Below are 24,137 nucleotides of genomic sequence, written 5' to 3' on the forward strand. Positions count from 1 at the left end.
GCAGCACATATACTAAAATTGGTTTTACCTATTCTGGGCATTTCATACAAATGGAATCATACAATATGTTTTTTTTTTTTTTTTTTTTTTTTTTTGTGACCACTGTTCTCTTTCACTTAGCATATTATTTTTAAGGTTTATCCACATTGTAGCATATATCAGTGCTCTGTTCTGTTTCCTTGCTGAATACTATTCCATCATGAGGATGTATCATATTGTATCGATCTGTTCATCAGTTGATAGATGTTTGAGTTGTTTCCACTTTCTAGCTATTACAAATAAAGATGCAGTGAACATTTGTGTACAAGTTTTTGTATGGGCATATGTTTTCTGTCTAGGAGATATTCCTGAGAGTCAGTTCCTGGACCATGTGATTCATCCTGTTTAATGTTTTGAGGAACCACCTGACTTTTTTCCATAGTGGCTATATACCATTTTTTATTCTCACTAGTGGTACATGAGGGTTCTGATTTCTCCATATTCTTGTTCACACTAATTAGTATTGGTCTTTTTTTTTTTTTTTAAGATTTTATTTATTTATTCATGAGAGATAAGAGAGAGAGGCAGAGACATAGGTGGAGGGAGAAGCAGGCTTCCTGCAGGAGAGAAATGTCTATGGAGATTCTTTAGTAATTTTATATTTGGTTTTTCAAAAATTGTTTTGTAAGAATTCTTTAGTCCTTTGTGTGTGTGTTTTTTTTTAAAGACTTTATTTATTCATAGAGACAGAGAGAGAGGCAGAGACACAGGCAGAGGGAGAAGCAGGCATCATACAGAGAGCCCGACGCGGGACTCGATCCAAGGTCTCCAGGATCACGCCCCAGGCTGCAGGCGGCGCTAAACCGCTGCACCACCGGGGCTGCCCCTTCTTTAGTTCTTTGACAGATGATTTGCAAATATTTTCTTCTGTGGTGTAGGTTGTCTTCTCACTCTCCTGATGGTGTCCTTTGAAGCACAGAAGTTTTACATTGTGATATAGTTCAGTTTATTTTTTCTTTTGTCATTTGTACTTTTGGTGTCAGAGTTATGAAGGCATTGCCTAATTGTGGTCACAAAGATTTGTTCCTGTGTTTTCTCCCAAGAACTATATAGCTTTAGCTTTTACACTTAGGTGTTTGATCCACTTTAGTTAATTTTTGTGTATGATAGAAGGTAGAGCTTCAACTTCAGTCTTTTACATGTGGATATGCAGTTGTCTGGCACCATTTGTTGAAAAGACTATTCTTTTCCTCAATGAATTGTCTTGACACTCTTGTTGAAAATCAGTTGACCATAAAGGTGAGAGTTTATTTTTGGACTGTCAATTCCATTCCATTGTTCTGTGTTTATTCTTATGCCAGTGCCACGAAGTCTTGATTGATGTGGCTTTATTCTTCTTTTAATACTCACATTACAAAAATGGGCATTTATATTGTATACAGTGGTGTTGTCTTTTATTGGATTAGGTAACACAGCTTGTGGGAAAGGCACAGAACAAACATAGGAGCTATTATCCTTGCAAATCCTTAGGAAGGTGCACCATTGGACATCACCATTTTTCATTGGTTCAAAATAGGAAGTTTTTCACCTATTTCCTTAGTTGAGCACCAGCTGAAGGACTTGGCTTCTATTAAGGGGGTCTGCTATTTGAAGAATACTTACTTTTAAGTGCACCTAGCTGACACAGTTGGTTAAGCATCTGACTTGACGTTAGCTCAAGTCATGGTCTCAGGCTTGTGAGATTGAGCCCCTTGTTGGGCTCCTAGCTCAGCAGGGAGTCTGCTGGAGATTCTCTCTCTCCCTCTCTCTCTGTCCCTCCTCCTGCTCGCTTGTGCACTCTCTCTCTCATCTTAAAAAAAGATTTGTTTGCAATTTGCAATGAAAGATTCATTTTTTTTCTTAAAAAAAATTTGCAAATCATCTGTCAAGGGATTTGTATCTAGAATAAAGAACTCTTAAAAACAATTTTTGAAAATTATTTACCTTTAAACACTAGAGTTTCTGTACATATAGAAATTGAGTCCAAAGCAGGTTCCTATCTCCTTTCTTAAGCCCTCACTGTACATATATACTCACGGACTGGATGGCTGAAGTGCTGACATTACTCATGTCAGTTGTTCCTTTCCCCGCCTTCTATTCTCTTTTGCCTTCTGCCTCTACTTCCCTCTCTTCCTTCCCTTTTCTTCTTTCTCTTTCCTCCTCTTCTCTTCTCCCTTCTCCTTTCTCTCAGTCTACGTTGCTGAGTGGCTGTATCTTCATGTGGCCGTGATGTGACTTATCCAAATTAAAATCTACACAAAATGAGCCAACTCTGTCTCTTACAGTTTTGATTTTCGCAGTTAAAGTAACTTTGGCAAGCAGTCAAACTTTAGGCTATAGTAAATACTTTTAAGGGTTTCAGCTTGCTGGTGGCCGGGCAGCAGAAGTAATGTTTTAACTATCTACTACTCGGGCAGCCTGGGGCAGCCTGGGTGGCTCGGCGGTTTAGCGCCGCTTTCGGCCTGGGGCGTGATCCTGGGGACCTGGGATCGAGTCCCATGTCGGACTCCCTGCATGGAGCCTGCTTTTCCCTCTGCCTGTGTCTCTGCCTCTCTCTCTGCCTCTCTCTCTCTCTCTCTGTATGTCTCTCATTAATAAATAAATAAAATCTTAAAAAAAATCTACTTTTTTTTTTTTAAAGATTTTATTTTTAAGTAATCTCTGCACCCAGCATGGGACTTGAACTCATAACCCCGAGATCAAGAACCTACCTACTGAGCCAGCCAGGTGCCCCAACTATCTAGTGCTCTTAAATATATATATGTGCTGCCAAAGTGAGCACATAGTGCTCTTAAATAAATAAGTCTTCGGACTTGTTTTTTTTTTTTTTTTTTTTTTTTTTAGTCCTCGGACTTGTATACACAAAATTAGCCAGTGAGGAATTGTCTGCCCTTCTCTCATCCCACCCACTTCTCTCAGTCTGCCTTTTGGTGACTTCTTTCCTAGTGAATGACCTTGTTCATATATCTTGATTTCACTGAGATGAGGCTCTTTTGAGAGGGGTAGGGTGGGGGGCAGGAGAGTACACAGTGTGACCTCTCAATGCAGCCCTTAGGAACAACTATTAAGCAGTTTTCCATACCTTTAACATTTTTTCTAGAGTTTAATTCCATTTTGTCAGTATTTATTGCGCCAGCATCAGATTACCAAGATCTTCAGGACACTGACCAATGGGAGATGGAAGAACAAATAGAGAATCAAAACAAACAGTATGGAGATACTTCAAAAAGTTAAAAATAGAGCTACCATATGTCCCAGCAATTGCACTACTTGGTATTTACCCAGAAGATACAAACATAGTGATCTGAAGGGGCACATGCACCCCAATGTTTATAGCAGCAAAGTCCACAGTAGCCAGACTATGGAAGGAGCCCAGAAGTCTATCGACAAATGAATGGATAAAGAAGATGTGGTATATATATATATATATATATGTAATATGTACAATGGAGTATTACTTGCCATCAGAAAGAATAAAATCTTGCCATTTGCAGTGATGTGAATAGAACTAGAGGATGTTATACTAAGTGATCTAAGTCAGTCAGAGAAAGACAAATACTATGATTTCACTCATATGTGGAATTTAAGGAAACATAGACCTAGGGGAAGAGAAGGAAAAATAATAAAAACAGGGAGGCAAACTGTATGAGAATCTTTTGTATAGGGAATGAACTGAGGTTACTGAAAGGGAGGTGAGTGGGGGGTGGTGATGAGCATTAAGGAGGAGGGCACTTGATGTTAGGAGCACCGGATATTTTTTTTTTTTTAATTTTTATTTATTTATGATAGTTACACAGAGAGAGAGAGAGAAAGGCAGAGACATAGGCAGAGGGAGAAGCAGGCTCCACGCACCGGGAGCCCGACGTGGGACTCGATCCCGGGTCTCCAAGATCGCGCCCTGGGCCAAAGGCAGGCGCTAAACCACTGCGCCACCCAGGGATCCCAGGAGCACCGGATATTATATGCAGCTAATGAATCACTAAATTCTAACCTTGAAATTAATAATACACTATATGCTAACTAACTTGAATTTAAATAAAATCTAAAAAAAAAAATAGTTTGCTATTTTCCTGATTAAAGAGTATAACTTAATCATTGTAAAAAATGTATGAAACTCAGAAAAAGTGTTAACAGAAAAGTAAAACATACATTCTCAGTGAAGGTGATGTTGCCCCCAAGGGGACAAAAATTGTTTTCTTTGGGGGCAGCTAAAATTTTAGATATAACGGATATTTAAATTTTATGAGGGAAGGATGATTAGGAGAAAATGTCTAAAAAAGGCTCATTGGTGGGGGGGGGGTGCTTCCTCCTCAAATTCATATGTTGAAGTCCTAACCTCTAATATCTCAGAATGTTAACTGTATTTGGATATAGAGCCTTGTAGAGGTAATTAGGGCAAAAATGAAGTCCTTAGGAGGGCTCCTAATTCAGTACGACTGGTGTCTTTATTAGAAGTGACTAGAACAAAGACAAAAGGAAAGACCATGTGAAGGCACTAGTCTTCAGTTAATTGTATGCTCCACGTGAGCTGAGGGCTCTTTTATTCATTGTTCGGTTTTATAATCTTACTAAGGGCCATTCACAAAGGAATTTACCCTTCCATTTCAATACCCAATTTGAACTTTAAAATTGCTCTATATGGTTATTAGGTATTAAGATTCCTATTATGTAGATGCCTCTGGGCCTTTATCATATTGTTCCCTCTGCCTAGAAAGACCCTTCCTTACGCCTACCCCTTTTCTCTGTTAAAATCTTTCGGGACCTACCTTCCTCCAGGAATCTTTCCTTGACCCTCCAACATGTGTCCTTAGCACTCAGTATTTCCTACGATGGTGCCAACCATACTGTGCTGTGGTTGCCTATTTATTATCTATTTCTTCTACCAGACTGGCAGTACTGTTGAGTCGGGACTCTGCCTTTTATCACTGTATTCCCAGCATCTAGCAGAATGCCAGGATATTTTGTTGATTGATGAATCAGATCATAGAGCTAATAAACTTGAACTTAGTTTAGCATCTAAATTCAGTTCTTTCTCAATTATACCATGCTGCAGCTCTAATAATTCATCTGAGTTATTTGTATAATGAATGGGTGTGGTTTTATCTCTGAATACAGAAGAATGCTGGTGGGTTCTGCCCTCTGCACCATGCTGGAGGCCTCTTTCATATTCTGACGTGGGCGAGTGCGTGCATACACGTGTGTGTGTGTGTCTGTGTGTGTAATGGGTGTGAAGTATACCTTGATTCATTTCCCACAGGATTTTATGTTACCTACCACAGTGAGAAAGCCTCTTGGAAGCCCTTTTCTAGTTTTTCAGTAACTTCTTATTAGAGATTGTGATGCAAGCAGACTCCTTTCTTGAAACTAACAGTTGCTGAAGATGGGTACTGGACACTATGGTATTACAGGAAGTTAACAAAGATGAATCCAAATTATATGTACACCTGGATCTTAGTTGTTTCATTTCTTTTTTTTTTCGCATAGACTTGGATGGTATCAAGTCCTGGGATACAAGGGTAAATAAGAAAGATCTCCACTCACATGGAACATACAATTTATTGAAGACTAGTTATGAAAACAGATGAATTCTATTGCAGTGGGGTAGTGCTGTAGCAGAGATAGGGACAGAATGTTGTGAGGCCTGATGAGCTCGGCAGCTGCTCTTCCTGGCGGTATTTTGGGAAGTCATCATATATGAGCTGTTTTTTTTTTTTTTAAGATTTATTTTTATTTATGATAGACATAGAGAGAGGCAGAGACACAGGCAGAGGGAGAAGCAGGCTCCATGCCGGGAGCCCGACGCAGGACTCGACCCTGGGACTCCAGGATCGCGCCCTGGGCCAAAGGCAGGCGCCAAACTGCTGAGCCACCCAGGGATCCTCTGAGCTGGGTTGTGAAAGGAGAGTAGGAATTTGTCAGATTAAAAGGAGAAAGAAATATACGAAGGCACTAATCTATGGAAAGTTCCGGTCTAAAAATAAATATATATTTAGTAGAGTAGAAAAAGGAATATCTCCAAGTCAGTAGTTGGTGTTTCATGGTTGTGGAGTTATGAGTAGGTTTCTATCTTTCTTTTTCAGAATTAGTTTTAATGTTGTTGTTCTATTGTTTTTATAACAAAATAAAATGAAATAGGAACCTATGATTATTGTAGCAGAGTATTAGAATGAGTTAGTTTATTTCTTATTGCTTGTATTTGTACTTAATTTTAACATCCAGATTAATAAACTAGTAATACCCAATTGACTACATTTTATTAGGTTTTTAGGAGAGGGTGTAGAACAGGATAGCGTTTTGTTCCTTTTTTGATAAACAGAACCCAAGTTTCCTTTCCCCTTGAGTTTCCATTGACTGGGTCTGGGAGGCCAGGATAAGCCTGGTTGGGGGTGGGGGCAGGGTTACCTTTTTTGGCAGTATATGAGGAAAAGGTGTCTATAGCCTTGTTGAGCAGAGGGTTTACTTTGGATACAATTAGAGCGTGTTCAACCTAGAAGGTGAGACAGAAAAGTCTGGCTGGGAGGGATCTGGGAAAGAGCAGATAATTTTAGTTACAAGGGAGGAATCCACAGATGGAACTTCCAGAGGCACTGCAGGTCTAGAGAATGGAGTGAGAAACACTGAGCAGGTGAAGTCAGGCTGTACAGGAAACGAAGTCTGCAGACACTTGGCTGGTGATGGAAGGTTCTTTTATGTGCAGTCCAGCAAGTCTTGCCAGGGCAGGGGAAGCCATTTACAGGTATTGCGCCAGATCCAACTCCAGGCTCTGGAGGTTTTCCCAAAGCAACTTTAGAGTGAGGCTGGGTAGACCTCTCTTCAGTTTACTGATGATTATAGCAGACTTGAAAGGTATATATTAAAGATGTCTCTTTTCTGATTTTATTTGTGGAAGGAGGCTTTTAAAATTATTTTATTTATTTGTTTAAAGATTTTATTTATTCATGAGAGACACAGAGAGAGAGAGAGAGAGAGAGAGACATAGGCAGAGGAAGACGTGGGCTCCCCATGGGGAGCCTGATGTGGCACTCCATCCCAGAACCCCGGGATCACTCCCTGAACAGAAGGCAGATGATCAACCACGGAGCCACCCAGGCATCCCAAAGCACTGTTTTGTAATGACTTATAATTGGTGTTATTAGGTAAGTATTTAATGTTTTAAAATACCTTTCATGGGCAGCCTGAGTGGTTCAGCGATTTAGCGCCGCCTTCAGCCCAGGGCCTGATCCTGGAGACCCGGGATTGAGTCCCGTGTCAGGTTCCCTGAATAAGGCCTGCTTCTCCCTCTGCCTGCGCCTGTGCCTCTCTCTCTGTCTCTCATGAATAAATAAAATCTTAAAATAAATTAAAATACCTTTCATAACTACATTAAAAGAAATGATAGTAAAAACAGGAAGGAATTACCTCCAAGTGGTAGTATTTGCTAGACATATGACCATTCATCTGGCCCATAAAATACTGTTTTTTAATATTTTTTCTTAAATTTAAATTCAATTTGTTAACATATATGCTCATCACATCGTGTGCTCTTAATGCCCATCACCCAGTTATCCCTCAGATATAGTTTAAGCAATTCTAAATCATACATTATTTGTAGGCAGCAAAGTACATTGGATCTGATATTAAACTGCAGCAGATTTTTACTTGTCTTAAGGACTTGCTATGGTATAAGTCCAAAGATCTATGTCACCTCTGCCTAAGAAGTCTTACACAATTTTTAATTTTTTTTTGCAGTGTTACTACAATGCACGCATGTTACTACATGGATGATTAAAGATTCTTGTTTATTAGATACTCTCTGATTATAAACTGTAGAGTGGCTCCTGCTTTCATAGAACCTCTTTTGAACTTGAGTATGGTGCATGCTGTGGTAGATGGTGTTTTCTAGATGAGGTAGTTAGAAAATAGAGGCCCTTCTCTCATCAGATAGTTTCAGTAGCAAAGTCAAAGTGATAAGACTTAAAATATTTACTACCTTTTTTTTTTTTTTTTACTTTTAAGCAGGCTCCTTGCTAGGCATGGAGCCCAATGTGGGGCTTGAACTCATGATTCTGAGATCAAGACCTGAGCTGAGATCAAGAGTTGGATGCCCAACCCATGGAGGCCACCCAGGAACCCCAGGAATGCTCAGTTGGTTAAGCGTCTGACTCTTGATTTCAGCTCAGATCATAATCTCACGGTTGTGAGATCAAGCCCTGCCTCAAGGTCTGTACAAGACGTGGAACCTGCTTTAGTTTTTCTTTCCCTCTTCATCTGTTTCCCCCTTCCTCTCTCTAAAAAATAAAAAATTTTAGAAAGCACCCATCCTTTAGTGGTCAGTAACCAGCACACCACCCCTTTTTAAAATTTTTTTTTTTTTTCCTTTTTAAAATTTTTTAAAAAGATTTTATTTATTTATTCATGAGATACACAGAAAGAGGGAGAGAGAGGCAGAGACACAGGCAGAGGGAGAAGCAAACTCCATTCAGGGAGCCCAATGTGGGACTCGATCCTGGGACTCCAGGACCATGCCCTGGGCCTAAAGCAGGCGCCAAACTGCTGAGCTACCCAGGGATCTCCATCACCACACCTTTTAAAACAAAGACAACTGATATGTTCAGAGTAGAGATGTCTTTTTCTAAAAAAAAAAAAAAAAATTTCCTAAAGTGTATCATTTCTCAAGCTATATTAGATCTGTACAGCATTTTCTCTCTTATCCCAGTTATTTCCTTAGATCAAATTAAACACCTGAATGATGTCTTTTGTTCAGATTCTTTGATAGCAACATTTTGTACTTAGCATTACTTTGCCTAAGACCCACCTAGGTGATCTATGGAGAGTGTATCACGTTTATTTTTAATGATCAAGACACTTGTGCATGGTGACAGCTAGAAAAAAAAAATCTCATTGAAATAGAATGCTCAGGTAAAAGGGCTAATTGGTTTTCTGATAAAAGCAGTTTTTGTTTCCTGTCTTTATTCATTCAGCTATAGGAGGTACATGCTTAATACTTGTGGTATAATGATGACATCATGGAAAGTTAAATAATATGTTAATGTAAAGCATCAGTGTAATAGATTTAACAAGACATTGAATCAAATTAATTCATGGAGTCATAAAGGAAAAATATTGTTGTCGGCTAGAGTGGTAAGGGAGAGCTTTGGGAGGACTAGGGTTTTTTTTGTTCATTCATTTATCACATGTTTATTTATTTAATTTTTTTAGAATTTTTTATATATTCATGAGGGAGAGAGAGAGAGAGAGAGAGGCAGAGACACAGGCAGAGGGAGAAGCAGGCCCATGCAGGGAGCCCGACATGAGACTCAATCCCGGGTCTCCAGGATCACACCCTGGGCTGAAAGCGGTGTTAAACCACTGAGCCACCCAGGTTGCCCCATTATCACATGTTTATTGAGAGCTTACTAAATTCTTTCTTGGAACTTTGGGAATACAGCAGTGTTCTTACTAAGTTCTATATGTTCTCTAGAAGTTCTGTAAGTTCTATATGTTGGGAATATAGCAGTGGACAGGATTCAGCAGTTCTCTGCTCTTGAAGTGTTTACATTCTGGTGGGGAGAACAAGACATAAAAAGAAAACATCAGTTTAACAAGAAATATCTGACAATGGCCCTGTAGAACTTTTTTTTTTTTTAAGATTTTTAAATTTATTTATGACAGACACGGGGGTGGGGGGCAGAAACACAGGCAGAGGGAGAGGGAGAAGCAGGCTCCATTCAGGGAGTCTGACTTTGGACTCGATCCCGGGTCTCCAGGATCACACCCCGGGCCAAAGGCAGCGCTAAACTGCTAGGCCACCGGGCTGCCACCTGTAGAACTTTAATACAGAGTGCTAAGATAGCATAGCTTGAGAGGATACTTTAGATTGTTGGCCAATATAGGGTGCTTTAAAGAGGTGACATTAAGCTGAGACCTGAATGATAAGGAACCAGCCATCCTGTGATGTGCATGTTATAAGCAGAGCGGCATCCAGTGCCCAGACCCTTAGGCAGAAAGGAGCTTGATATGTTGGAGGGACAAAAAGATGAGACCAGAAAGGTTGGTAGGAACCAGATGATGTTGGACCTGTGTTTTTTGATGAGTTTGGATTAAATGCTAATTGCAGTGGTAAGCTCTAAGCAAAAGAGGGCCATGAGCTGGGTTTTTTAAATCTTACTTTATTTACATCCAGTTAATTAGAATATAGTGTATCATTAGTTTCAGATGTAGAATTCATTTATTCATCAACTGCATATAGCACCCTGTGCTCATTACATCACGTGCCCTCCTTAATGCCCATCACCCAGTTACCCATCCCCCTACTTAGAGCTGGTTAATTTTTTAAAATTTCATTCTGGATGCTGTGTAAAGAATGGATTTAAGGAAGGCAAGAGCAGAAGCAGAGATACTAATGAGGGACAGCTGTAGAAGTCTAAGCAAAAGACTATGGTGTCTTTTATGAGGAGGGTGGTAGAGGGGAATGCAGTAAAATGGATAAATTTGGGATGTGTTTTGGTATAGAGCCTACAGGACCTGCTAATGCATTTGAAATGGGACATGGGGGAAATAGAAATCAGGGATGACTTCTCAGTTTCTGGTAAGCAACTGGGTAAATGGTGATGAACTTTAAAGAAAGGCTTGGATTTGGAGGGAAAGAGCCAGGAATCTCAGTTACGGAGGTAACAATAGACATGGATTATGAGTAGGCTTTTTGGATTTGGTAAAAACAAAACTTTTATTCAATGCTTCCAAGAACAGAGGACATCAAATTCTACTTGATAAATTGAAAACTGTTATAAAAAAAATAAAATAAAAAAGAAAACTGTTATAAATGTATAGTTTTTCCCCCTACATCATGAGTTGTCAGAAGTAGTAGACCAGAAAGGTTGGGGAAATAAAGAAAGTGGAAAATAGAAACAAGAGGAATAAACAAATGAGGAAGACACAGAGATGGAGAGATACAGAAAGAAAAATTACAGACAAAAAAAAAAAAAAAAGACATTCAAAATTAGAGACGCAAAGGATATGCATATGCACATAGATTCTCTACACTTAGAGCTACAGAGAGATAAAGGAGGCAGTTGTAAAGGAGGTCAGAACATTTTTCTTTTATTGTAATTAACTATAGAAGTGATGCTCAGATACTGGCCAAAAGCAGATGAGACAAAAACCTTTGCAAAAGGAGGAAAATAGCCTTATTTTATCTTATTTTTTTGCTAGAGAGGATCTTGCACCCTGAAATACTTTCAGGATGAAATGGTTTTTATAATTTGTTATTAGTTAAGGGGGCAGGTTGAATAATGATCTGAAAAATATATCAGTGACAAAGCAGAATTTACTTTTGTAAAGAAAAGAGACACTTCAAAGGGGTTCTTTCTCCTTAATGGAAAAAGTAACAAGTTAACTTTCAATTAATGGGTAAAGTTGAGCTATGAGAAGAAACACATAAATACACAGTGAATATATACATACATTCTACATCATACTATACCCTAAACCCATCTAAATTTCTTGATGTAATAAGTAGTTTCCATTTAGACTAGAAAAACACTTTGAGATATTTGTTTGAATATTGTAAATAGGATCTGTATTCATGCTAGATCCATTGTTTATTTTCTTTAAAATTGGTTATTGGTTAAAAATGTGTTTACTAGAAATCCACAGAACTTATAAATGAATCAGTTCAGCAGGGAGATACGAGTAACAAGATATTTTAGGTAAGTGTATTATTAGAAGTCCAAGAAACACACTATGTGTACTATTAGAGGAAATATATTATCAGGACCTCCACTCTGCTTCCCTCCAAAAGGCCAGTGAAGCTCAATCACAAATAATAAAAATAATTGAGAGAGTTTAAGCTATGGAACTACATTGGGTTGAAAAGTCGGGAACTGTGCATGGCTGAGGATTATTTTCTTTCCTTTTTTTTTTTTTTTTTTTTTTAAGGTAATCTCTACACCCAGTGTGGGTCTCAAACTTATAGTCCTGAGATCAAGAATCTCCTGCTCCAGGGGATCCCTGGGTGGCGCAGCGGTTTGGCGCCTGCCTTTGGCCCAGGGCGCGATCCTGGAGACCCAGGATCGAATCCCACGTCGGGCTCCCGGTGCATGGAGCCTGCTTCTCCCTCTGCCTGTGTCTCTGCCTCTCTCTCTCTCACTGTGTGCCTATCATAAATAAAAAAAAAAAAAAAAAAAAAAAAAAAAAAAAAAAGAATCTCCTGCTCCACTGACTGAGCCAGTGAGATGCCCCACGATTTTTCTTTTTATCTCTACCCTTTCCTCCTTTTCTCTGTTCCTTCCTCCTTCTCTCTCTCCTTTTCTTTTTTTTTTTTTTTAATATTTTATTTATTTATTCATGAGAGACACACACACACACAGAGAGGTAGAGACACAGGCAGAGGGAGAAGCAGGCTCCATGCCGGGGGCCCTATGTGGGATTCGATCCTGGGTCTCCAGGATCACGCCCTAGGCTGAAGGCTAAACCGCTGAGCCACCCATTCTCCTCCTTCTTTTCTTTTTAAAATTCTTATATTTCCTCAAGAGGACATGCAGACGACACTTATTTAAAACATTACACATGGGTTCTGTTATTTATGAATATGTCCCAGTATTTCTGTGAAAAAACTGGACTAGATTTTCTAAAATCTATTAAAATAATACTATGAAACTATCCTCTTTTCTTGGCTTCTTGCCTTTTAGGATATTTATGACAATATTCATAGTACTATTAGCATCAGGGCCAGCTCTACTGGCTTCAGGACAGAAAGAGGCCATGGGCGATGAGAAATGTCTGATGAGATGACTGGGGATATATTAGGATTTATAAAGACAGACAAAATATCAGTACTCATTAGCGAATGAAATTAAATGTCTGCCACAGAGGAGTTCTGTATGAATGGTCATTCAGAATAGAGAGCTACAATAGAAAATAGTCTAGTTTGTTTGTTAGTATGGAAAGTTTTATGCAGGAAGTATTACCGTTTGAGTTTTCCTTAGAAGTTTTGAGGTGAATTTTGATTATTACGCATAACTTGAAAGGTTGGGTGAATGGGTTACATGTGATGAAACTGTGTTATGTATTGAAAGAGAATTTTGATCTGAAATGCCGTTTAAACCACACAGCAGCTGATGCCTATGGATTGCCACATAGCAGTTCAGCTAGGTTTTATATGATAATGGGGGTGGGTAGAGTGGAGTGGAGTGCTGATGCTTTCTTGGCCAAGAACAAGGTATAGTTCCAGACATACCTTCTCTACAAACACCTTTACACAGGTGACAGGAGATTAGATTTTATTTTATTTTATTTTTTTTTAGGAGATTAGATTTTAGGAGGCACTTTAAGAGGAAGAGATGAGGGGATCCCTGGGTGGCTCAGCGGTTTGGCGCCTGCCTTTGGCCCAGGTGAGCGATCCTGGAGTTCCAGGATCGAGTCCCATGTCGGGCTCTCGGCATGGAGCCTGCTTCTCCCTGTCTCTGCCTCTCTTTTTCCTCTCTCTATATCAATCAATCATGAATGAATGAATAAATAAACAAATCTTTAAAAAAAAAAAGAGGAAGAGAGGAGAGTGGACATGGAGAGTCTGAGAGATGTGTTGCCCATCACTAAATATTTTCCTTCCATTTGATACTACTCAACTAGGAGTCCTTGAAAAATTAGTAGTATTTATTTAGTTTATTTATGTGGCTCTCACGAATACCCTTAACAACTCCCTTTTTACCTTCAAGTGGGAATTACTGCCAGTCTGTATTTGGCTGATGGTCATATCAGCATTAAGTGTGGTGGTTGAGAGAGCTCCCTGGACCCAGAGCCAAGGAAACAATTGTATAAGCTCTCCTGCTAATCAGCTGTGTGCCCTCAAGAAAGCCTCTGCCTTGCTGGGGACCATAGTTTTCATCTATAACAGGAATTGAGAGCCTTTTTTGTAATGTACCAGAAAGTAAGTGTTTTAGGCTTCCCAGGCCACATGGGGTCTCTTGAATATTCTACTATTCTACTTTGGTTTTACTTGTTTGTTATAACCCTTAAAAAAATAAAAACCATTCTTAGCTCTTGGGCCATACAAAAGCAGATTGTGTGCTGGATTTGATTCCCTCGCCTAGGTTGCTGACCCCTGATCTATGTAATAGAAAAGGAGGGGGGAAAATAAAAAGGAAGAATTTGAACTGGCAGTTTTTAGATGTAGGACTGTGAGGAATAGCACACTAAAGAGTAGATTCTGAGAGCAAGCGTTTTTGTTTGCTTGCTTGTTTTTTTGTCATGTATTTTCATGATATAATTTCTCTTGTAATTTTCTTGGTTTTAAATTTGATTCCATTCTTACCTCCCGTTCTTCTGTTCTCCAAATATATTATTACTTACTATTCTGTAGTAGTCATCAAATTTCCTCTTGCATACAGATTGCTAGGAGAAGGAAACAGGTTAGAGGAATGGCTGTCTTTGCAGATGGAGATGTGACCTTTCCCTTACAGAAAGGGAAATGGCCTGTTATATTGCTCCTGGAGGCCTGAGCAAAGACCTGAGTATTAAACAGGCCGACCCCAGCAACTCTGAATTCTGGGAGGGACCTGGGAATGGCAGGGGAAGGCTGGGAGTGAATGTTAAGAAAGACTCCAATTCTTCCTTTCTGATAATGTTGAATGTTTTTACTCACACTTAACCAACAGTCCAAAGCTCTGTTTAGAGTCTCCTTGGCTTATTTTGGAATGTGATGACATTTTGGTTTCCTGGAAGATAACACCCCCAAGAGGGCACTATGGACCACATGCCCCAGAATCCCCCCACAATATATCTGTGTCCTGTGCTCCCTCCTACTTTTCTCCTCTTCTCTGCCCACTTATGTGATTTCCACAGCAGTCAGGAGCTGTCCAGCCACATCGCTTTCCCAACATGTGAGTTTCTCCATTGTGGTTTTTGGCAGGTACAGTTGGTGAATTGCATGTGGTCCAATTATTGACTTCAGCGCTTTGATTCTAGAACCACTTTGAACATTTTCCTTCTATCCTCAGGCAGGCACATTTGACGAGAAAGCCTACACCAAGCTCTACTTTTTCGCCTTCTGTTTACTTCCCTACCACAGTAATTGGGTAATGGCTCCTAACACTCCACAAAAATGCTCTGTCTCTTTTTTCCTTTGGAAGGCTCACTAGTGATTTTGGCACTGATACATGGAATGGACACTTTTTTAATCTTTTCCTGACTGAACATCTTTGTTGCAAGGACACTGTTGGCCATTGGCATACGGTGAAATGCTTTATTACCAGGTTTCTTGGATCCTTCCCTAGCTTTTTGCCACTCCTTTCCCTGCAGCACTGCCCCGGTTTTACCCGTAACCCCTCTGTCCACCCCTCTAATGTTTCAGTTTTTTAGAGTTCCTTCTAAAACTCTCTTCTACATGCTCCATTTATTTTTGAGGTGTTAACTGTCACCTCCATGCTTGTGGCTGTCAAATTTGTAATCCATCTCTACCTTTCCTCTAACTTTACTCTCCTTCATCCTGATGCTTGACAGACATCGTAGAATTCACTTCACATCAAACTTTACCCCAATGCCTTTTTATTATTATTTTTTATTTATTTATTTTTAAAGATTTTATTTATTTATTCATGAGAGACACAGAGAGAGAGAGAGGCAGAGACACAGGCAGAGGGAGAAGCAGGCTCCATGCAGGGAGCCTGATGTGGGACTCGATCCCAGGTCTCCAGAATCAGGCCCTGGGCTGAAGGCAGCGCTAAACTGCTGAGCCACCCGGGCTGCCCCCCATTGGCTTTTTAAAACCTGAAGTCACTCAGCCAGAAGTGTGAACATCTTCGTAGACCTACATGTTTCTCTATTTTTTTAGAAAAGCTTTTTTTCTTTTTTTAATGATTTTATTTATTTATTCATGAGAGACACACACAGAGAGAGAGGCAGAGACACAGGCAGAGGGAGAAGCAGGCTCCATGCAGGGAACCTGACATGGGACTCGATCGTGGGTCTCCAGGATCACACCCTGGAGGCGCTAAACTGCTGAAGGCGGCGCTAAACCGCTGAGCCACCTGGGCTGCCCTAAAAAAAGCTTTAAGAATTTTTTATGTATTATTTCTTAAAGATTTATTTATTTATTAGAGTGTGTGTGTGTGTGTGTGTGTGTGTGTATGGGAGGGGCAGAGGGAGAGAGAAAGAGAGAGAATCTTCAGCAGACTCCCTGCTGAGCACAGATCCCAATCCCAGGACCCTGACATCATGAGCTGAGCCAAAATGAAGAGTCAGATGCTTAACTGCCTGAGACACCCAGGTGTTCCTACCTGTTTCTCTTTTGGTCACTTCCTTCCCCACCTAATCGTTTAGCAAATAATGTTGATTTTATCTCCTAACTGCTTTTCCCCTGTGTCTCTCCTCTCTGCTACCACGTTATTAATTCAGGCTCTCATCCTGCCTTTCTGCTTTTTCTCTAAAATTTTGTTTTTCTTAAATCCGTCCTTCCCTGGGTAGCCATACCGAATATTCAAACCTGTTGCCATGTCACACTCCCTAAAATTCTTCAGTGGCTAACAGAATAAAACCCAAACTCTTTAGCATGATCCAGCTCCTCTACCTCTCCAGACCCGTTTCTTGATAATCTTTGTCCACTTTACCTTCCAGTAATGCCACATTTTTAGAGTTCCTGGAGCAGTACTTGCACTTTCATGTTTCCATGCCTTTCCTTGTTTTGCTCCTTTTGTCCTTGCTAATTTCTATGTGTACTTCAAAACAAAGTTTATATTTGTTCCCACACATTATGCATCCCTTTCTCTTAACCACTTTTATTTTTTATTTTATTTTTTTGATGGTATTAACCACTTTTATTGAAGTGATCTGTTGATAGCTCTGTGTCTGTGGATGGCACTCCTCCAAGACAAAGGAATCCTGTTTGTCCCTCATTGAATCCCAAAGCTTCCCTCTCATTTAGCCCTTATGACAACCCTAGGCAGTTGACATTATTGTGCCTGTTCTATAGATGAAGAAACTAAAGGTCAAAAGAAGCTAAATAAGTATCTTGCTGGGACGCCTGGGTGGCTCAGCGGTTGAGCGTCTCCCTTTGGTTCAGGGTGTGGGCTCCCCACAGGGAGCCTGTTTCTCCCTCTGCCTGTGTCTCTGCCTCTCTCTCTGTTTCTCATGAATAAATAAATAAAATCTTATTAAATAAATAAATAAATAAATAAATAAATAAATAAATAAATATCTTGCCTAATAGCACATAGATAATGTAACAGGAGTGTAAGCGATTCGTCAGTATTTACACAGACTAGCTACACATTCAGAATGAAACAATAACTTGCATTAATTGTAAGCTTAAGAAATACTTTTGCCAACATTATCTTGTGACTTTTTGGACAATGGATAGAACAGTAGGTTTGGCGTTAAAGGCCTAGGTTAATATATTGTTTTGGCCATTTCTAGCCAAACTGATTCATGCCAGGTTACCTCCTCTGAGCTTTGCCTCATCTTACTTAAAGTGGGCATAATAATAATTGAACAAGTACTGCATGTGGAAGTGCTTTGTAAGGGATGTACAAATATGACTTATTAGTTTTTCACTTGAGTTTACATATATGGATACACCTCAGAGAACAGATTCTGGCCAAGTTATCCTTGTTCTTTCATGGTATTTTACCTCAGCCTGTTTACTTATAAATTAGAGAGATTTTCCTTTAGTTGTGAAGAATAAATGAATTAGTGTTTAGTATAACGAGGAGAGTGCAACACTTAGAGTGCCTGGTATAGTTTAGGAGTACAAATGTACAGGCCTTAAAAATCTCCTACCTTAATTTGAAGTAGGATTTCATGTGCCAGATAAATTGGGTCAGTCTGTAAGTGAAAGGAGCTTGTATTGCTCCAGCCACAGAGCTTCTTATCCTGCCTTTTGTTAGCAGTAAACATGATGCTTCCCTCTCCCTCTCTGCTCTGTTGCTGCTTTTGTTACCGGAGGGTTCACTTTGCAGATTTTTTTTCTGAGCCCTATCACTTTTCTTGATAGAATGTCTGCTGTTAAGTTGCCACCTATGGGCATTATTTCCTGTAGGGAACCTAGCCGGTGTGTGTATAAGAATCATTCAGACAAAGTCATTTTGGTGAGAATATTACAGGATTTTATGGTCTGCAACACTGGGTTCCCAGTTGAATTGCTTCAAGTACTTACCTAAAAAGGAGAAGGTTTTATTTCATGGGCTGAGTTTCAAGTTATCCTTAATTTGTATAAAAAGTTCTTGATGAGAAGTTTTACATTTACTATGTATCTTCACTTGAAAATTTTATTTAAAAATGGTTTCATTTATTTAACAGAAATACATTGAACGGCACCTATGTGCCAGAAACTACTCTGGTGAGGGGATTGAGTAGAGACACACATTCTCCCTTCCTTGAGTTTATGTAGTAATCTGGAAGGTATACTTTTTTTTTCTCCGTTAAAGTTTAATAGAAACAACAGAAGATCAAAAGTGATGCCCTGCTACTGTACACATCAGTTGGCCTGCCCCATAGCACAGCTCAGGCCATTCTCTCCAGAGGAAGAAAGGCTGGCCTCCCCAAACCCTGCAGGAAAGGCCTGTCTTGTCCCATACCACATCTGCACAGAGTCTAAAGTCTTGTTTTAAGCATGACAGTAGTACAAAAAAAGATTCTGTTTTCATGGATGCCCACTACAGCCCGGCCCTAAAATGGCGAGGCGCTCACTTCTGCTTAGAGAAATATTCTTTGCTCTTCTGGGCATCAGGCTTTATGGTATCACTGCCAGGCTTCCAGCCAGCTGGGCACAATTCCCCATGCTTGTCAGTGAACTGGAAGGCCTGAACCAGTTGCAGAGTCTCATCCACAGAGTGACCAACAGGAAGGTCATTTACAGTGATCTGCCAAAGGATACCTTTATCTATGATAAAGAGGCCCCTGAACAAGATGCCTTCATCAGCCTTTAAGACTCCATACTCCTGAGCAGTGGTATGCTTGGGGTCTGATACCAAGGGAATGTTCATAGGTCCCAGTCCTCCTTGTTTCATGCCAGGTGACAGAAATGAGAATCCACAGAAGCACCAATCACTTGACAGTTGAGTTTCTTAAATTCTTCTGCCCTGTCACAGAAAGCAATGATCTCCGTGGGGCACACCAAGGTGAAGTCAAGAGGATGAAAGAAGAATACGATGTATTTTCCTTTGTAGTCAGACAGGCTGAGGTCTTTGAACTGGCCATCTGGCATAACAGCCGTGGCTTTGAAGTTGGGAGCAGGATGCCCAATTTTGGCATTTCCTGAAGACATCTTGCTATCTGAAGAGAATAAGCGCCGAAGACCAGTCAGAAAGAAGATGCTGGAAGGTATACTTTAAATGAGTAGTTAAATTCACATGTGATGACTATAATGACAAGGGAAATGCAGGGTTCAGGGAAGTTCTAACAGACTGTTGCAGGGTCATCTGCCTCACACCCCATTTCTAGGATCACCGCTTATACCCAGTCATCCACCTACTTATTGTTAAAGCTGACCCAATGATGGGATCATGGTTGATTGGTTCAAAGGTGAGCACCTGTTAAGCTAGGCCAATTACTTCTCCCCCAGGAATTTTTGAAAGGTAACGGAGGTGGGGATCCCTGGGTGGCTCAGCAGTTTAGCGCCTGCCTTCGGCCCAGGGCGTGATCCTGGAGTTCCCGGGATCAAGTCCCGCATCAGGCTCCCTGCATGGAGCCTGCTTCTTTTTCTGCCTGTGTCTCTGCCTCTGTCTTTCTGTGTGTCTCTCATGAATGAATAAATATAATCTTTAAAAAAAAAAAGAAAAAAAATATAACAACAGAAAATCCAAGGACTTTCTGGATGTCTAAACATGGGAGCTCTTCTGGCAGCCAGAAGGCCTGGAGGAGGGGAAAAAGCCCCCAGTAAGAGCATGGGAGGAAATGAATCTGAAACTCAGAGAGGTATGGAAACCAGAGACAGATAGAAAGTTCTGGCAGCATTTGGGTTGCTGGTTAGAGGTCTTTGTGAGATCCAACCTGGGTACCCAGAATTTTTAAAATAAATTTCCCTTTCTTTTTTTGCTTAAGGTAGTTTGGGTTGAATATCTGTTGTATGACACCAGAGCACATACAGACATGTATGGCTTGGGAACCTAACCCAAATGAAGGAATCAGGGAAAGCCACTTGCAACATATGTTTACACGGTGTTTTATTTCTAGTTAGATTCCCTGGTTAGCCCATAAATGATTGTTTAACCCCTAGTGTAGCTACAATTGATTTTTGTTTCTCCTTAGAATGGATGGATTCATTCATTCATATTGAAGACCTGGTACGTTCTAGGGGCTAGGCATTGGAGAAGTAAAAATATTTACAATGTACTGCCTCTGAGGAGCATTTGCTCTCTACTAAATCTCTTGCCTATGTTGTCATACGCAGACACAGGCTAATCTGTGAAACTAACTTCTATATGATATTATGTCTATGGTAAATGCATTTACTAGTTAGTGGGGAGAAAAATTTGTGCCCTTTAACTATTGCAGTTCATTAACGCAATGAATATTTTTTTGAATACCTTTTATGTGTCAGGCACTGTTCCAAGCTCTGGAAATAGTGATGAAGAAAAGGTTCTGCTGTTTTGAAGCTTAAATTTTAGTTGGGGGGGATCCCTGGGTGGCGCAGTGGTTTGGCGCCTGCCTTTGGCCCAGGGTGCGATCCTGGAGACCCGGGATCGAATCCCACATCGGGCTCCTGGTGCATGGAGCCTGCTTCTCCCTCTGCCTGTGTCTCTGCCTCTCTCTCTCTCTCTGTGTGTGACTATCGTAAATAAAAAAAAAAAAATTAAAAAAAAATTTTAGTTGGGGGAGATGGGCAATAAACAGGGAACAAGAGGCACCTAGGTGGCTCAGTCAGTTGAGTGTCTGCCTTTGGTTCAGGTCATAATCCCGGGCCCCTGGGATGGAGTTCTGCATCGAGCTGAGCAAGGAGCCTGCTTCTCCCTCTCCTATCTGCTCGTTCTCTCTCTATCTCTGTCTCTCTCAAATAAATAAAATCTTAAAAAAAAAAAAAAGAACAAATAAGCAGAAAATTTACTCAATGGCATGTGCCATGAAGAAAAATAAAAGAAGAGCCCCTAAGTGATGTAGCCAGTTAAGCATCTGACTCTTGGTTTTATCTCAGGCCATGATCTTAGGGTTGTGAGATCAAGCCTATGTCAGGCTCTGCACTCAACACGAAGTCTGCTTCAGATTCTTTCTCTCCTTCTCCCCCCATGCCCCACTTGTGCTCTCTTACTCTCTCTCTCTCTTTCTAAAGTAAATAAATCTTTAAGAAGAAAAAAGAGAATGCTGTGGACAAGGGTGACTGAGGAACGGGGCAGTGGAGAGTGACTTAGGGATCAGAGAAGATGTCACTATAGAAGGAGCTTTTCAGCTGAGATGCACCTGACTCAGGGAAAGAAGGGAACAAGGTGCTTCCAGAAATGTGCTTCTCCACCAGCTATGAGATGGGGAGTACTGGGTCCTGAGGAGCAGTCCTTTTGGTATAGGCATGGACTGTCCCAGGTAGAGGCCTGGACTGACAAGTAGCTGTGGGTGGCATTTGAGCACTAAATTGACTGGTCCAAATCAAAATATTCAAGGGTTAAATGTATACTGGATTCTGAAGACTTAGTATGAAAAGAAAAAATAATGTATTATTTAAATATTAATATTGAGTATACAATGAATTGATAATATTTTGACATAATTATATAAAATAAATGATTAAAATAAATTTCATTGGTTCCTTTTACTTTTTTAATGCGACTGCTAGAAAATTCAAAATTGGACCTGTGACTCGTGTTGTTTTTCTGTTGGACAGCACTGGTATGGGTGAATTAGCCAGTGCTTTGGACTTAGACTGATGGAGGTTTGAGTACTTACTGGGGTGTTGTAGTGTTTTGTTTTTTTTTTTAATCAAATTTCTTTTTTTTTTTTTTAAGATTTTATTTAGTTGTCTTTTATTTTTTTTAATTTTTATTTATTTATGATAGTCACAGAGAGAGAGAGAGAGAGAGAGACAGAGACACAGGCAGAGGGACAAGCAGGCTCCATGCACCGGGAGCCCGACGTGGGATTCGATCCAGGGTCTCCAGGATCGCGCCCTGGGCCAAAGGCAGGCGCCAAACCGCTGCGCCACCCAGGGATCCCTTAAGATTTTATTTATTCATTCATAGAGACACAGGGAGAGAGAGAGAGAGAGGCAGAGACACAAGCAGAGGGAGAAGCAGGCTCCATGCAGGGACCCGACGTGGGACTCCATCCCCGGTCTCCAGGATCATGCCCTGGGCTGTAGGCAGCGCTAAACAGCTGCGCCATCGGGGCTGCCCTGTTGTAGTGGTTTCTGTTTTTGTTTTGTTTTGTTTTGTTTTGTTTTTTACTGTGGACAGTTTACTTGATTCTCCTCAGTTGGTTTTCATCTATAGTGGAGCTAATCATACTGTCTTGTAGAGTTGTCTTGAGGATTAAATCAGACTTGATAGAGTGTCTTCTGTGTGCCAGGCACTGGGAAGTCATGATGGCCTGATTTAGAAATGTTAGTTCCTTTCCCCACTCTGTGATGTGACATAAGTTAGGCCTGCCTTGTGGTTACTTGAGTTTGTTTGGAACTAAGGAGTGACTGTTGAGAAATTGCTGTACAGGTTTATGACACTATATATATTGATTTGCATTTTTGCCTTATATTTATTCTCATCTTACAAATAAAGAGATTACAAATTTAGCCAGGTTGGCCCTGTAGAATTACCTAGGCACACAGAACCTGGCCTCCTGTTTCCTGCCTCCCGGCTAACTATCCTTCCTTTGAATGGCTGTCGTTTTTCTCCACAAGGTAGGTGAGTTCTTCCACTGGAAGCCCTGAAAAGGAATTCTGCTGCCAGATTCCATGCCAAAGTGATGCCTTATCTTCTAAATGTCGTTGATACTCTTGTTCTACAAAAGTGACAATACCAGAATCCTGAAGACCTTGTTTATGCTTCAAGAGATTAGGTAACCAGAAGCCCTTCTGGCCCAAGGCCATGTAAGATAGTGATTGGTTGGAAGAGAATGCTGATGCCTTTTATTTTGGCAGAAACTCAAAGGCTTTTCCTTCCTTGGTGGTCTCTGTTTCTCTGTCAGTAATGGATGCACCTTGCTGGCACGTCCTGGGCTTCGGGTTTGGGACACTGGCAATTAAAATGATTTGGTTCCGATAGGGAAACTTTAAAATGATCTCATTTGGAAGACTGAATGCGGCTTCTTGTTAAGATCGGAAGTCAATTGCATAGCATGGACAAGTTTGCCTAAATTTTAGTTCAAGTGTTATTTATTGACCCTGGTGTTAGAAAAAATGGTTTTCTATCTTTCTTTTTTTAAAGATTTATTTGAGAGAGAGCACATGAGAGTGAGCATGGGGTGGTGAAGGGGCAGAGGGAGAGGGAGAGGGAGAGGGAGAGAATCTTGAGCAGATTCTCCACGAAGCATGGAGCCTCAAACCCAATGTGGGGCTTCATTTCACAACCCTGAGATCATGACCTAAGCTGAAATTATTAAGAGTCGGCTGCTTAACCAACTGAGCCACCCAGGCATCTTGGTGTTTTACTATCTTATTAAATATCTGAGGGATTTGAAAATTGTATTTGGAAAACTATTCTAAATATAGTGAAAACTGTGTTGGCTTATACATATATGTTTTCTTCCACTAATTACTTGCTTCCTTTGAATCCTTGTGTCTCAAATTGCTTACACTATCTTCCCTAACAGGTCTTAATAATGTTTGCAACTCCACTCCATTGGCTACTGCAGTCCTTTGACTGGAAATGTGGGCATAAGAAAATATAGGAGAAATTTATGTATAATAATCTATGCATTTATATTCATTTATATGTATTCCAGAATTCCATATACATTTAACAGAATTCTCTGAAATCTTAAAAATTATATTTCTTGTAACAAAAGCAAAGAAATGTAATTATTTTATGTACCGATTTATATATCCACCAGTAGAGGAAGAGGTACAATTTATCTACATCCTTATCACCATTCATTATTGACAGCTTGCTTGTTGCCCATTTCATGAGAATAAAATGATATTTCTTAGGATTTTTGACCTGTTGGATCTTCCCCTCTGTGAATTTGCTCCGTCATCAGTGTTATTCATTTACCATTTGTGTTTTGGT

General features: G+C 40.2%; 1 protein-coding gene and 1 pseudogene across 12 annotated transcripts in view; one reads left to right on the top strand and one right to left on the bottom strand.

Annotated features, from left to right (window-relative positions):
• LOC140604105 (bifunctional phosphoribosylaminoimidazole carboxylase/phosphoribosylaminoimidazole succinocarboxamide synthetase) overlaps nucleotides 1–24,137 on the top strand; it is a 386,988-nt gene that overhangs the window by 32,558 nt on the left and 330,293 nt on the right. The gene's annotated exons all lie outside the window — the stretch shown is intronic.
• LOC140604113 (peroxiredoxin-1-like) overlaps nucleotides 17,982–24,137 on the bottom strand; it is a 66,105-nt pseudogene continuing 59,949 nt past the window's right edge.

This window comes from Canis lupus, chromosome 14, assembly GCF_048164855.1.
Source record: "Canis lupus baileyi chromosome 14, mCanLup2.hap1, whole genome shotgun sequence".
Lineage (NCBI taxonomy): Eukaryota > Metazoa > Chordata > Mammalia > Carnivora > Canidae > Canis > Canis lupus.